This window comes from Chiloscyllium plagiosum, unplaced genomic scaffold (genome assembly GCF_037043375.1).
Source record: "Chiloscyllium plagiosum isolate Xiang-an unplaced genomic scaffold, Cpla_swu_hap1 HiC_scaffold_2, whole genome shotgun sequence".
NCBI lineage: Eukaryota > Metazoa > Chordata > Chondrichthyes > Orectolobiformes > Hemiscylliidae > Chiloscyllium > Chiloscyllium plagiosum.
Genome location: NW_028270140.1, coordinates 15,395,077 through 15,407,380, shown reverse-complemented (window position 1 = coordinate 15,407,380; position 12,304 = coordinate 15,395,077). Strand labels below are relative to the sequence as shown.

Here is a 12,304-nt window from a genome sequence, read left to right as displayed (position 1 = left end):
TTTTGATAGGTACAGGACAATGTCAGAGAGATTATCTGGGGAAGGGAGGTTTCGGGTACTCACCATTGTAGAACCCCAGGGAAAGTGTGGAAAGAGAGAGCGGGTGGAGGTCAGTCATTTGGAGATGGTGCCTGCTCTCCCATCAGTCCAGGACTGTTCTCTTAAGCAGTTTTAATCATTGTAAACAAAAGACGCAATCAGTGTTGGACACATGACTTTGATGTAATATTTCTGTAGGGACCTCGAGATCTCCTTTGAATAATCGAATTTTCAGATAATTGATATTCGGATAATCGAGGTTCCTCTGTATTCCTCTCATCGACCCTTACTTCCAGCCACCTACTGGATCCATCCCTCCCAATGACCAACCAGTGCATACCCTCTACCTGTCTTCACCTATCCCTACCTCGCTACCCCCCCCCCTTTATCTGCAGCACCCCCCCTACCACACCCACCCCCAGTCCTGAAGAAGAGTTACACCCGAAATGTTGACTTCTCCATCTCCTGATGCTGCCTGGTTTGCTGTGTTCTTCCAGCCTCCTGCTTGTCTACCTTGGATTCCAGCATCTGCAGACTTTTTAAATCTCTAACCATGGTCTTATTGAATGGCAGAGCAAACTCATTGGGCTGAATGACCTTCTTCTGCCTTTATGTTCTATGCCTTGTGGTAACAATGGTGAGAATTCTGGCAGACCCAGGAGTCATGTTGGAAATTCATGGCTAAAAGACTTTATAGCATTAAGAACTACTCACAGACAGCTTGCAGGGCAACAAGTGGAAAGATTAATAGAAATAATAGTTCATGGTAAAATGTTTTAATTCAGACCTGGTAAGAGAATTGTAGAAGTAACTGTGAGCTAGAAACTAGTCACGGCTGGAAGGTAGATTCCATCAAGAAATGTAAATCTGCAGGAACAGTGCTGATTAGACACTCAGCCAGGAATCAAACAAGTTTTGGAGCTTCAATACTAGTGCAGGAAGAAAGAATTTATTTAGATGTCAAAGTTTATTTGGCAAATTTTTGGAAAAGGATGGGCATTAGCTATTCGACTGTGAAAGACAAGCCATCATCATTATGCCCATAGAAGGCAGGAAACCCCCGTTTTGACAGTAAAGTTGTGGAAAAATATTCATTTAATAGGGATACAGCATTGCTAGATAAGAGTTCATGAGCTTTTGAGACAAAGAAATTTTAATTGCTATTTTAATTGCTGTATTTAAAAAGAAATAAAAACCTACTTGCGAAACAAAGCAAGGCAGCAATGAGGTCAAGTATATTTTTAAAAGCTTTGAAATAGAATGAATAATCACATTTGGAAACAATAGCAGAAGAAATAATACTGCCAGGAAGAATCAATAGCAGAGATAGGTTAAATAGAATGTAGGATTGGGCAACTTGGAGAAAAGGGTTCTTAAGATATAGAATCGCTCCAAATTGCATCTGAATAAATATGCACACGTGTATACACAATATGTTCAATTGGGCCGATGATGTTGTAATTCATCAAGTTATGAAAGAGACACGGATACTTTTGATAAAGTTCTATGAGCATTTGACAAGTTTGAGGGACTGGAGGGAAACCTTGCTGGACTGCAGGAAAAAAATGGGAAGCAATACGGATTGTTCTGCAGTAAACTGGAATGGATTAAAATGGCCTCCTTCTGTGCTGTAATTTCTCTATGACTCTCCATTAATGCAGCCTTATTGGCTTTTTCTGTCTCCTCCCTATAAACATCAGGGCCATTGTTGCATTATAATACATAGAGAAGTGTCCTTCCTGAAGAAAGCTTTCTGTATGCAGAACAGCTAAACCTCCAGAAACTTGTACAAAATTTAGAAACGATCCTTTTTCCTGCTCGTTGTAATGTCAGATAGTAACAATTGATATATTGGAGTGAAAAATCAAACTTCGTTACCCTTAGTCAGCCTGTGTTAAATATTTAATCCTTTTGGAAATAAAATATATTGCTTTGTCCCTGCCAGCCTTGTCAACTGATAAAAATTACTGCTCCCCTTCTAAACCTCTCCTTGTCCCACATCACCAAATCCTGTTTACAGCCAAAGTGACTGTGACCTTAACAGGCTTCCCATGTTCTCATCACATGATCCAAACTGAGTGGAAACTTTCCAAAACATTCCATGACGAGCTGATCATCCCCCAGCCAACAACCTGAATGAACTCTGTGACTAATAATAACCAGTTCCACAGCAGTTTTACATCAGCAAAGCCAAGGACAAAATAAATTGCACGTATCTTGTATTACTTTATGCTTTCGTCATATTACAGTTTTTAATATGAAGTGAATGTCTGCTTACTCCATATTATGATTGCCTCAACCGGATTATTGCATCAAGACAGACTTCCTGAATTGCCTGGAAATCTCCAGGAATTACTTGTTAATCTTTTGTGCTCTGCAGCTGGGCAACATGGGGGTGGCATAGTGGCTCAGTGCTCACTGCTGCCTCATAGCATCAGGGACCCAGGTTCGATTCTAACCTCGGGTGACTGTCTGTGTGGAGTTTGCACATTCTCCCCTGTCTGCGCGGGCTTTTCTCCAGGTGCTCCGGTTTCTTCCCTCAGTCCAAAGATGTGCAGGTCAAGTGAATTGGCCATGATAAATTGCCCATAGTGTTAGGTGCATGTCAGAGGGAAATGGGTCTGGGTGGGTTACTCTTCAGAGGGTCGGTGTGGACTTGTTGGGCCGAAGGGCCTGTTTTCACACTGTAGAGAATCTAGTCTAATCAAATACAACAGGGATTTTTGGGAAAAATGTACAGAGAAACCTTGATTATCTGAGGGACACGGGTGGGGAGTATTTCGTTCGATTAATCGAATTCCGGATAATCAAATGCTGGATAACATAGTTTAGCCGAGCATTAGGACCTTGCGATCTTGCTGAAAAATCCAATGTTTGGATAACCGAATGCCAGATAATCGAGGTTCCTCTGTATTCTTTTCATTTCCTGTGAATTGAATTGCATTCAATTTGAAAATATCGATGATGGGGATTAAACTGATCCTTGCAATTGAGTAGCAAGGGAGAATTTCAACTCTTGAATCTTTTTGCAGCAGATCAGAAGCCACAAATTGCATGGAGCGGGTTTAATCATCACTGTTTCACTCCACCATGCCATTTAATCTCATTTCTTGGGCTTTCCCAAACATTGGAGCATGCAACGTAATTGTGCAGTTCCATGTTTTGCATAATTGATTCTGTTGTAACCTGAAATTGAAAGTGTGTGGTGCCATTTAAAAACTCTTCAAATAAAGTATTTTTAAAACACTGGTGATGGAAGGGCAGTAGAAGCAAACTACTCCCTCGGATAGGAGGACATGGTTTAAATTGTGTCAAGCCCTAAACCATAGGAAAATATTTTCCTTCTACTTCCCTGGCCACCCAGTGAGACATTCCCATTAATAGCTGAGCCACATAAACTGGGAAAGGAGCTCTATTCCAATTTTTAGTCAATAATGAACTCTGTGAATCCCTTTTCTGTCCCCTTCAGTTTGACTATAATGTGAACAAGCAGTAGAGGTAAAACTAAGTTCAACCAAATCCACAGACCGAGACATCAGAAAATTCTTTTTTTGTCCCACAGTGGGCAAGAGGAGAGGGGTGATGGGCTGGGGGAGCAAGGGGAGTTTCCCATGCTCGAAAGGGAGTCATCTGCAGGGTTTAGCAGGATGGTGTTGGGGCTGAATTGGGGAGGATTAATTGGGTACACTATTGATCACTGGGGAGGGGGCAGTAGATACTTGATGAACGTGAAAATCTTCAAATGCTAGTGGTGGGGAGGGTCAAAGGCTTGGTAGAGAGATCAGTGGCCCTTGGTGAAAGGCCATGACCTCTCAGCATGGTGGCTCACAGCACCAGGGACCCAGGTTCGATTCCAGCCTCAGTCTGTGTGGAATTTACACATTCTCCGTGTGTCTGCATGGGTTTCCTCTGGGTGCACCGGTTTCCCCCCACAATCCAAAGCTGTGCAGGCTAGGTAAATTGGCTGTGCTAAATGCCCATAGTGTTCAGGGATATGTAGGCTAGATGCATTTGTCAGGGGTAAATATCGCGTAAGGGGAATGGGTCTGGGTGGATTATGCTTCTGAGGGTCCCAGTGGACTTGTTGGGCCAAAAGGCCTGTTTCCACACTGTAGGGATTCAATGATTCTGTGATTCATCATGGAGTCACTTCAGGAAGATATCTAGATCTGAAGTAAAGACTTTCACCTCCTGGATCTACTAAGCTCAAACCTTGGTGAAGTTACTGGATTGTTTAACACTCGGGGATCTCAGCTGGCCTGAAATATAAAGAATCAGAATAACAATACAGTGTGCCAAGTGTTTCATGTTTAAGTTACATCCTAGTTCTGTGGATTGGGCTAGTCAACCAGCCACCTTTCATCTCAGTTCACATTGAAATTGAGGGAGATGGAGACAGTTTGGGTCAGGAACCACCAGCACTCAGTCGCTGCAGTATGTACTAACTACAAGATGCACTGCAGAAATTCACCAAAGATCCTTAAACAACTCCTTCCAAACCCACGACCATTTCCACCTAGAAGGGCAAGGTGAGCAGATATGTGGGAACGCCAACACCTGCAAGTTCCCCTCCAAGACACTCACTATCCTGACTTGGAAACATATTGTTGCTGAGTCAAAATCCTGGAATTCCCTTCCTAATAACATTGTGGGTCAACCCACAGCAGGTGGGGTGCAACAGTTCAAGGAGGCAGCTCACCACCACCTTCTCGAGGGCAACTAGGGACAGGCAATATGTGCTGGCCCAGCCAACGACACCCACATCCCACGAATGAATGAAAAGGAATTGATTTTCTTACTTGTAAAACTAGCTGGAATATTTCCAACCAAAGCAAAACTCTGTTCATGTATTTTGTTCCAGTTGTTCATTCGATGTCAGAGTCACTGGCTAGGCCCTTTCCTAATTGTGCATTGGGCAGTTAAAAGTCAGCCACATTGCTGTGGATCTGGAGTCACAAATAGGCTAGACTAGGTAAGGATGACAGGTTTGCTTCCTTTAAGAACATTGGTGAACCAGATGACTTTTTCCAACAATCAACATTCCTACTACATCACCTCCTCCCTGATAGTTTAATCGAGGGTTCCATTTTGTAAGTGAGAACTCTATTTTGCACTAAGCCTCCAAAATTAAAAGTTCATGGAACTTTGGAACAATTCAAGCAAAGTATTGGGAATGCTTAGGATTGGAAACAAAATAAGAAAATACTTGAAAACTTCAGTGAATTTGGCACAAAGAAGTTCTGATGAAGAATTATACTGCTCTCGAAAAATTGGGCAGAATCTTCCTACGTCCTGAATAATATAGGCTATGACACAAAATTTGAGAAAATTGGATGAGATATGGAGAGAGGCCTTTCTCAACATCAAGACCAAAATGTCATGCTTTCCAACTAAGACTAAAATGTGAAGACTGGATTCTCACTAGTGGGTGGTGAGAGATCTTGTAACAGAGATTATTGTTCGTTGTTACTTAAACTCAAGTCATTAATATGCATCTGCTTTTTCTCCCACCCACTGGTAAGAAGCTAGACTTGATTTGATTTTTTTGTAGTCAGGTGTACCTAAGTACAGTGAAAAGCTTTGTTTTGCGAGCAATTTAGGGAGATCATAGCAAGCAAGGATATATGGATCAAAGGGTGCTTAGACAGAGTGAGGCATACAAGTTACACTGCACAGAAGGTGCACCATGCAAGATCAACATTATTTGAAGTTAGACAATCCATTCATCCGTCTAGTAACAGCAGGGAAGAAGCTGTTCTTGAGCCTGCTGGTGAATGTGTTCAAGCTTCTGTATCTTCTGCCTGGTGGAAGAGGCTGTGGGTGAACATTTTCCAGGTAGGAGATGCTGAGAATTCCTGACAAGAAAGACCAAGTGGGGACCTGGATGCTCTGTTTTGCCCCTTGCTTCTCAGTAACTCTGCCTTTGACACTTGGCCACCAGCATCTCAGGACACACTCCATTGACAGCCATAGCACGCACTGCCTATCTCCGTACCTTTGGCATCCAACACATAACAGCCTCACTCACCATTTCATTATGGTACATCTCTGATCCACTTACAGTATGGCTCTGCACTTCAATGCTGCGCTTTGGAGTGCACTGCGACCTCTCCTTGCAATGCTGCTGGGAGGGCACTGTGTGCTTATACAAGCACCAGCCCATAGACTGAACCAGGCTTTATCATGGAACTGCTGAGCACACACTCACTTTGCACCTACGCACATTCTCTTGCCTTGCCTTGCCTTTTTGTATTTTGTCATCTCAGTGCCTCTTTAAAGGACTACAATGCATCTTTCGTAACTTGCTGTTTAGCACAGCCACAAATGGGAAGTGCTGGTGATAGTATTTTCACTGGACTGTTGCTCTAAATACCCAGGTAATGATCTGAGGATCCAGGTTCGAAACCAACCACAGCACACAGTATAATTTGAATTCAGTAAAAATATTAAATTGAAATTCTAATGATGACCATGAAACAATTATCCCAAACATTTTCAGTTTACTGATGTAATTCCCATTCTTAGGTCACATCAGGAATCAAGAAATCATGGATGGCATTGGTCTGGCCTACAAAGGGGACTCTAGACCCATAGTAATGTAGTTGACTAAACTGTCATGACAGGGCTTGGGGCTGTAAGAATGAGAGTGGGAGTCGTAATTCAAGATGTTGGGCAGGAATATGAGTGTCTATCTCTAGAAGGAATGGAGAGCAGCAGCTCTAGAAGGCAGTTGATCACCACCTTCACAAGAGCAAGGAAGAATGGGCAAGTAATGCCAGCAATGCCAACTTCCCATGATTGAATTTAAAAAGTCAGGCATTTTGTGGGCAGTCATCAGTCAAGAGGTGGACAAGTTGCTACATAGCATGACGCAGCAGCCTACTTAAGGAACTCACTGTGTTTGTATCAATCAAATGGCCATGTCTCAAAATCAAAGGGGAGCAGTCCTCAGTCAGGTCAAGGAGAGCCTGCCTCAGTCAGACAGGGGGGTTGTTGTACAGTCAGTCAAGGTAAAACAGTGTTTTGCTTGGGCATCTTTCAGTCTAATCGACTGACTTCACTATGACATTGTGATCTGCTTTCAATTTCCAAGACCAACAGCAATCTAGGAATGACCCTGACCTCCCAGTTGTTTGCCATTTTAAGAAACCACCTTGTTCTGACACTGACATTTCTGTCCAATGAAGCACAGTGCCGGCTCAAGGAACAACAACTCATTTTCCACTTAGGCACTTTACAAACTTGAGGTCTCAACATAGAATCCAATAATTTCAGAAACCGAACACTTTATTTCTGTTCTCCGTTTATTTTCACAGTCTCTCCCCTCCCTTCCCCTACAACCTTGTTGTGTTTGTGTCTTAGTTACACTCCTTCATTGCAAGGACTAATTTTCTTCTTTTCACACCTTAATTTAGTCCCTTGTCACATCTCTTTTCCTCTTCCTCCACTGTTCACAATCCTTTTACCTTTTGCATTGGGTATCTATACCATCTGCCCACTCGCTTCTCATCTACCTCTGTCAAAAGTATAAAAAAAGCTTAATTTCCATCATTTTTCAGTTCTGAAGAAGAGTCAAAACATTAACAGTTTTTCTACATGGTGTCAGCATAGAGTTTTGGTCAAAGAAGAGGGCACAGAGGCAGAGATGTCAAAAGAAGAATTCAGAATCATGCCAAACTCAAAATTTATTGAGATGGTGAGGTGTTCCCATATATAAGTAGGAAGTGCAGAGGGCAGAAATGATTAGTAGTTGAAGAGAATGAGGTAGGCATTGAGCCCTTTGAGTGGACATGATGTTTATAAAGCTGAGAGTTCTAGTCCAGCCCTCTTGGTGATGTGCACATTTACTTAACCTTGACATCAAGCCTAACCTTAACTCTAATCCTAACCCTAACTGTAGTCCTAACCCTCACCCTAACCCTATCACAGGTGTTGAGCCCTTTGAATGGACATGGTGCTTACAAACCTGAGAGCTGTAGTCCAGCCCACTTGGTGAGGTGCACATTTACTTAACCCTCACACTAAGCCTAACCTTAACCCTAACACCAACCGTAATCTTAACCCTAACCCTAACCTTATCCCTAACTTTAACCCAAACCTTAACCCTAACCTTATACCTAACCCTAACCCAAACCTTATCCATAACCCTAACCTTAACCCTAACCCTAATCTTAATGCAGAGTTGGAGTGAGTAATGACTCTATTACTGTGAGGTGGCAGAGATTATGTCAATTACCCTTGTAGTAAATAGTGAGCAAGATAGTCAGTGAAATAAGCAGACATGGGGCAAATGCAATTTAATGTGTACAAGTGTTTACTGCAACAACATACAGATGATAGAATGTAATTTCAATGATGCTTTGGAATAGGGTTGCAGAGAGACACGTCTCCATTTTCAATAATCTTCAAAGGTAACAGGGGAAGTTGTAGAAGCAATTAAGAACGTATATGGGATTTTATTGATTTCAGAAAAGGCTATAAAAAAGAGAATGTTATGCTAAACCTTTGCAGATCTTTGCTGTAGAATTGTGTATAAATCGAGGAGCCTCACTTTGGAAATGGACGCAATTGTGCACTAACCTTTTATGTGGCACTTTATTGAATACCTTCTGGAAATCCAAGTTTTACCTGTTCTCCTTTATCACCAGTTTGTCATATCCTAACAAAAGATTCTAGTGAATTTGTACAACATGGTTTCCCTTTCACAAAAGCATGCTGATTTTGTTCAATTGTGTATGCTTTTTATGCGCCCTGCCATTTCTTCCTTAATAATGGACACTAGCATTTTCCCAACAATATATGTTACCCTAACTGGCATTTAGTTTCTTGCTTTCTGTCCCTCTCCCTTCTTGAACAGGGGGTTCATATTAGCAGTTTTCCAATCAGCTGGAATCCTCCCAAAATCCAGTGAATTTTGGAATATTTTGACCAATGCCGCCATTACTTCTGCAGTCGAGCATGTGATGCTGGAAAAGCACAGCAGGTCAGGCAGCATTGATTCCTGATAAAGGGTTTATGCCCAAAACATTGATTCTTCTGCTCCTCAGATGCTACCTGACCTGCTGTGCTTTTCCAGCATCACACTCTCGCCTCTGATCTCTAGCATCTGCAGTCCTCACTTTCTCCCATTACTTCTGCAGCCACATTCTTTATAGAGCATCAGCTCTCAATCCCATTGGTTTGTCAAATACTTTGTCTCGCATGAAAGAGATGATAGAAAAGATCCTTCCTCCCATTAACTCCTTCCTTATCTGTTATGTTTGAGATGTTTACAGTGAATGCCACTGTGAAGGATGTTCTAATTATCTGCCATTTCCATGTTATCAGTTCCCAAGTCTCATTCTCCAAGGGTCCCATGTTTACGTAAGCTAATCTCTTTAGAAGCTGCTGCCGTTTGATTTTAGATTTCTTACCAATTTACTTTCATAATCAATTTTCTCCCTTAGTCATTTGCTCCCAATACTCTGGCCTACCACCTGTTTCACACTTAGTAAGCCTCAGTGTTTGTTTGGATACTGTCCTTGACTGTCTTTGTGAAGCACAGATGCCTCATCCTTCTCACTGAGTCTTTCTACCTGACGGGAATATAATTTTGTTGGAAGTTATGAACTATGTGCTCAATCCTCTGCCATTGTCCATCCACTGACTTTCCGCTCAGTGTGTTTTCCCAGCCTGCTTTGGACAACTCTTTGTTCAGACCCTCTGTAATTGCTCTTGTTTAAGTTGAGGACGCTGGTTTGAAACCCAAGTTGCTCTTCCTCAAACTGAATGTGAAATTCTACCACATTGTGATTGTTACACCATACAGGATCCTTAACTATGAGATCTCTTACAGATCCCACCTCAGTGCACATTACTAGATCCAAAGTAGCCTGTTCCTGGGCAGATTCTGCAATGTACTGCTCTAAGAAACAATTCATGATACACTGTGTAAATTTGTCTTCCTTGTCCATCTGATGTGTCCAGGCAATATGCAGATTAAGATCATCTATGACAATTGTAGTGCCCTTCTTATACGCATCTATTAGTTCCTGATTTATACATTGTCCTACAGGGAGGCAACCAGTGAAATTTTTCCCTTGCCGTTCCTTAATTCCACCTAAACTGATTCCACATCATGAATTTATTTTCTTTTATTCACTTGTGTGACATGGGCATCGCTGGCTGGGACAGCATTTATTGCCCATCCCTAGTAACCCTTGAGAAGGTGGTGGTGAGCTGCCTTCTTGAACTGCTGCAGTCCACCTATTATAGACCTACATGTCCTTAGGGAGAGCTGCACCCATTCAGGAAGGTGAGCAGTATTCCATCACACTCCTGGCTTGGCCTTGAAAATGATGGACAGGCTTTCAGGAGTCAGGAGGTGAGTTACTCACTGCAATATTCCTATCCTCTGACCTACTGTTGTAGCTAATGTGTTTATGTGGTGAGTCCAGTTGAGATTCTGGCAAATGGTAACCCCCAGGAAGTGGGTAGTGGGGGATTCAGATATGATAACATCATTGAATGGCAAGGGATGGTAGTTAGATTGTCTCTATTGAAGAAAGTCATTGCCTGGTATTTGTCTGGCATGAGTGTTACTTGCCACTTGTCAGCCCAAGCCTGGATATTATCCAGATCTTGCTGCATTTGAACATGGACTGCTTCAGTATCTGAAAGTGTGGTGCTGGAAAAGCACAGGCGGTCAGGCAACATCCAAGGAGCAGGCGAGTCAATGTTTTGAGCATGAGCCCTTCATCAGGAATGAAGGGATGGCCCAAGGGGGCTGAGAGATAAATGGGGGAGGATGCTGAGGGGAAGGTAGCTGGGAATGTGATAGGTAGATGAAGGTGGAAGTTGGGGGATGGTGATAGGTCGGAGATGAGGGTGAAACGGATAGCTGGGCTCATGCTCGAAACGTCGACTCTCCTGCTCCTCAGATGCTGCCTGACCCGCTGTGCTTTTCCAGCACCACACTCTTCGACTCTGATCTCGAGCATTTGCAGTCCCCACTTCCTCCTGCGTCAGCGTCTGAGTCATCATGAATGTTGCTGAACATTGTGCAATCATCAGCGAACATCCCCACTTCTGACCTTATGATGGAGGGAAGGTCATTGATGAAGCAGCTGAAGATGGTTAAGCCCAACACTACCCTGAGGAGCTCCTGCAGAGGTGTCCTGGGGCTGGCATCTAACAGGTACAACCATCTTCCTATATGTCAGTATGACTCTAACCACAGAGAGTTTGCCCCCCTAATACCCATTGATTTCAGTTTTGCTAGGCTCCTTAATGCTGCACTTGGTCGAAAGCAGTCTTAATATCAAGGGCTGTCACTCTCACTTCACCTTTGGATTTAAGCTCTTTTATCTAGCTATTGCATTTAAAGGGTCCCTGGACTTGAAATCTTAACACTGTTTTCCCCCCACAGATTCAGCCAGACCTGCTGAGTTTCTCCAGCAATTTCAGTTTTTCTTTGTGGCACACCACTAGTCAGATCTTGCCAATTTGAGTACATACCCCTTATCCTACTTTCTGTTGCCTTCCAATCAACCAATTTCTCAGCTGTGTCAGTAATTTGCCCTAAGTTCTGTGCGCTTCTACCTTAGATAACAGTCTCTTTATCAAACTTTATTAATCTTTATCAAATGTTTTCTGGAAGTCTACATAAACGACATTCTTAGATATTCACTTGTCCACTACTTTAGTCACCTCTTCAAAAACTTTGGTGAGCTTTGTCAGGATGACCTGTTACGAATCCATGCTGATTCTCCCTGATTAAAATGTTTGAGGTGTTCAATTACCCCATCCGTGACGAGAGACTCCAACAATTTCCCTGCTTTTCCTCTTTCGCCTTCCTTAAAAAGAGGAGTGACTTGTGCAGTTTTCCAATCCAGGACGACTAGGGAATTCTGAAAGATTATAGTTAGGGAATCCGCAATGTGCTCCCCTACTTCCTTTACTACCATGGGATTGGTTCAGTCTTTAATTCTATTAATTTCCTCATTATCGATGTTTATTGCATTAATTTTAGTCATTGTGTAGAGCTGTTGTGGAGCCTCATTAAAAGCATATTTTCAATGTGCTAAATGGCTATTTTAGAGTTGTAACATCCTACATAATTTTATTTAAATTTTCACTGGACGAAAATTGATAAAGTATATTTCATTTCAGAAGATCATTCTTTAAGCAATTGGTTGCCAACTGCTTGCCAACTGTACATTCCAGAGAATCAAGGGGCAGTTGTCCCACATCTTCTGATGTACACATCAGGTAGATCAGACTTCTC

General features: G+C 42.4%; 1 protein-coding gene across 2 annotated transcripts in view; it reads left to right on the top strand.

The window, feature by feature from the left end:
• Nucleotides 1-12,304, top strand: part of ppp1r3b (protein phosphatase 1, regulatory subunit 3B) — a 112,655-nt gene that overhangs the window by 65,831 nt on the left and 34,520 nt on the right. The window lies entirely within an intron of this gene.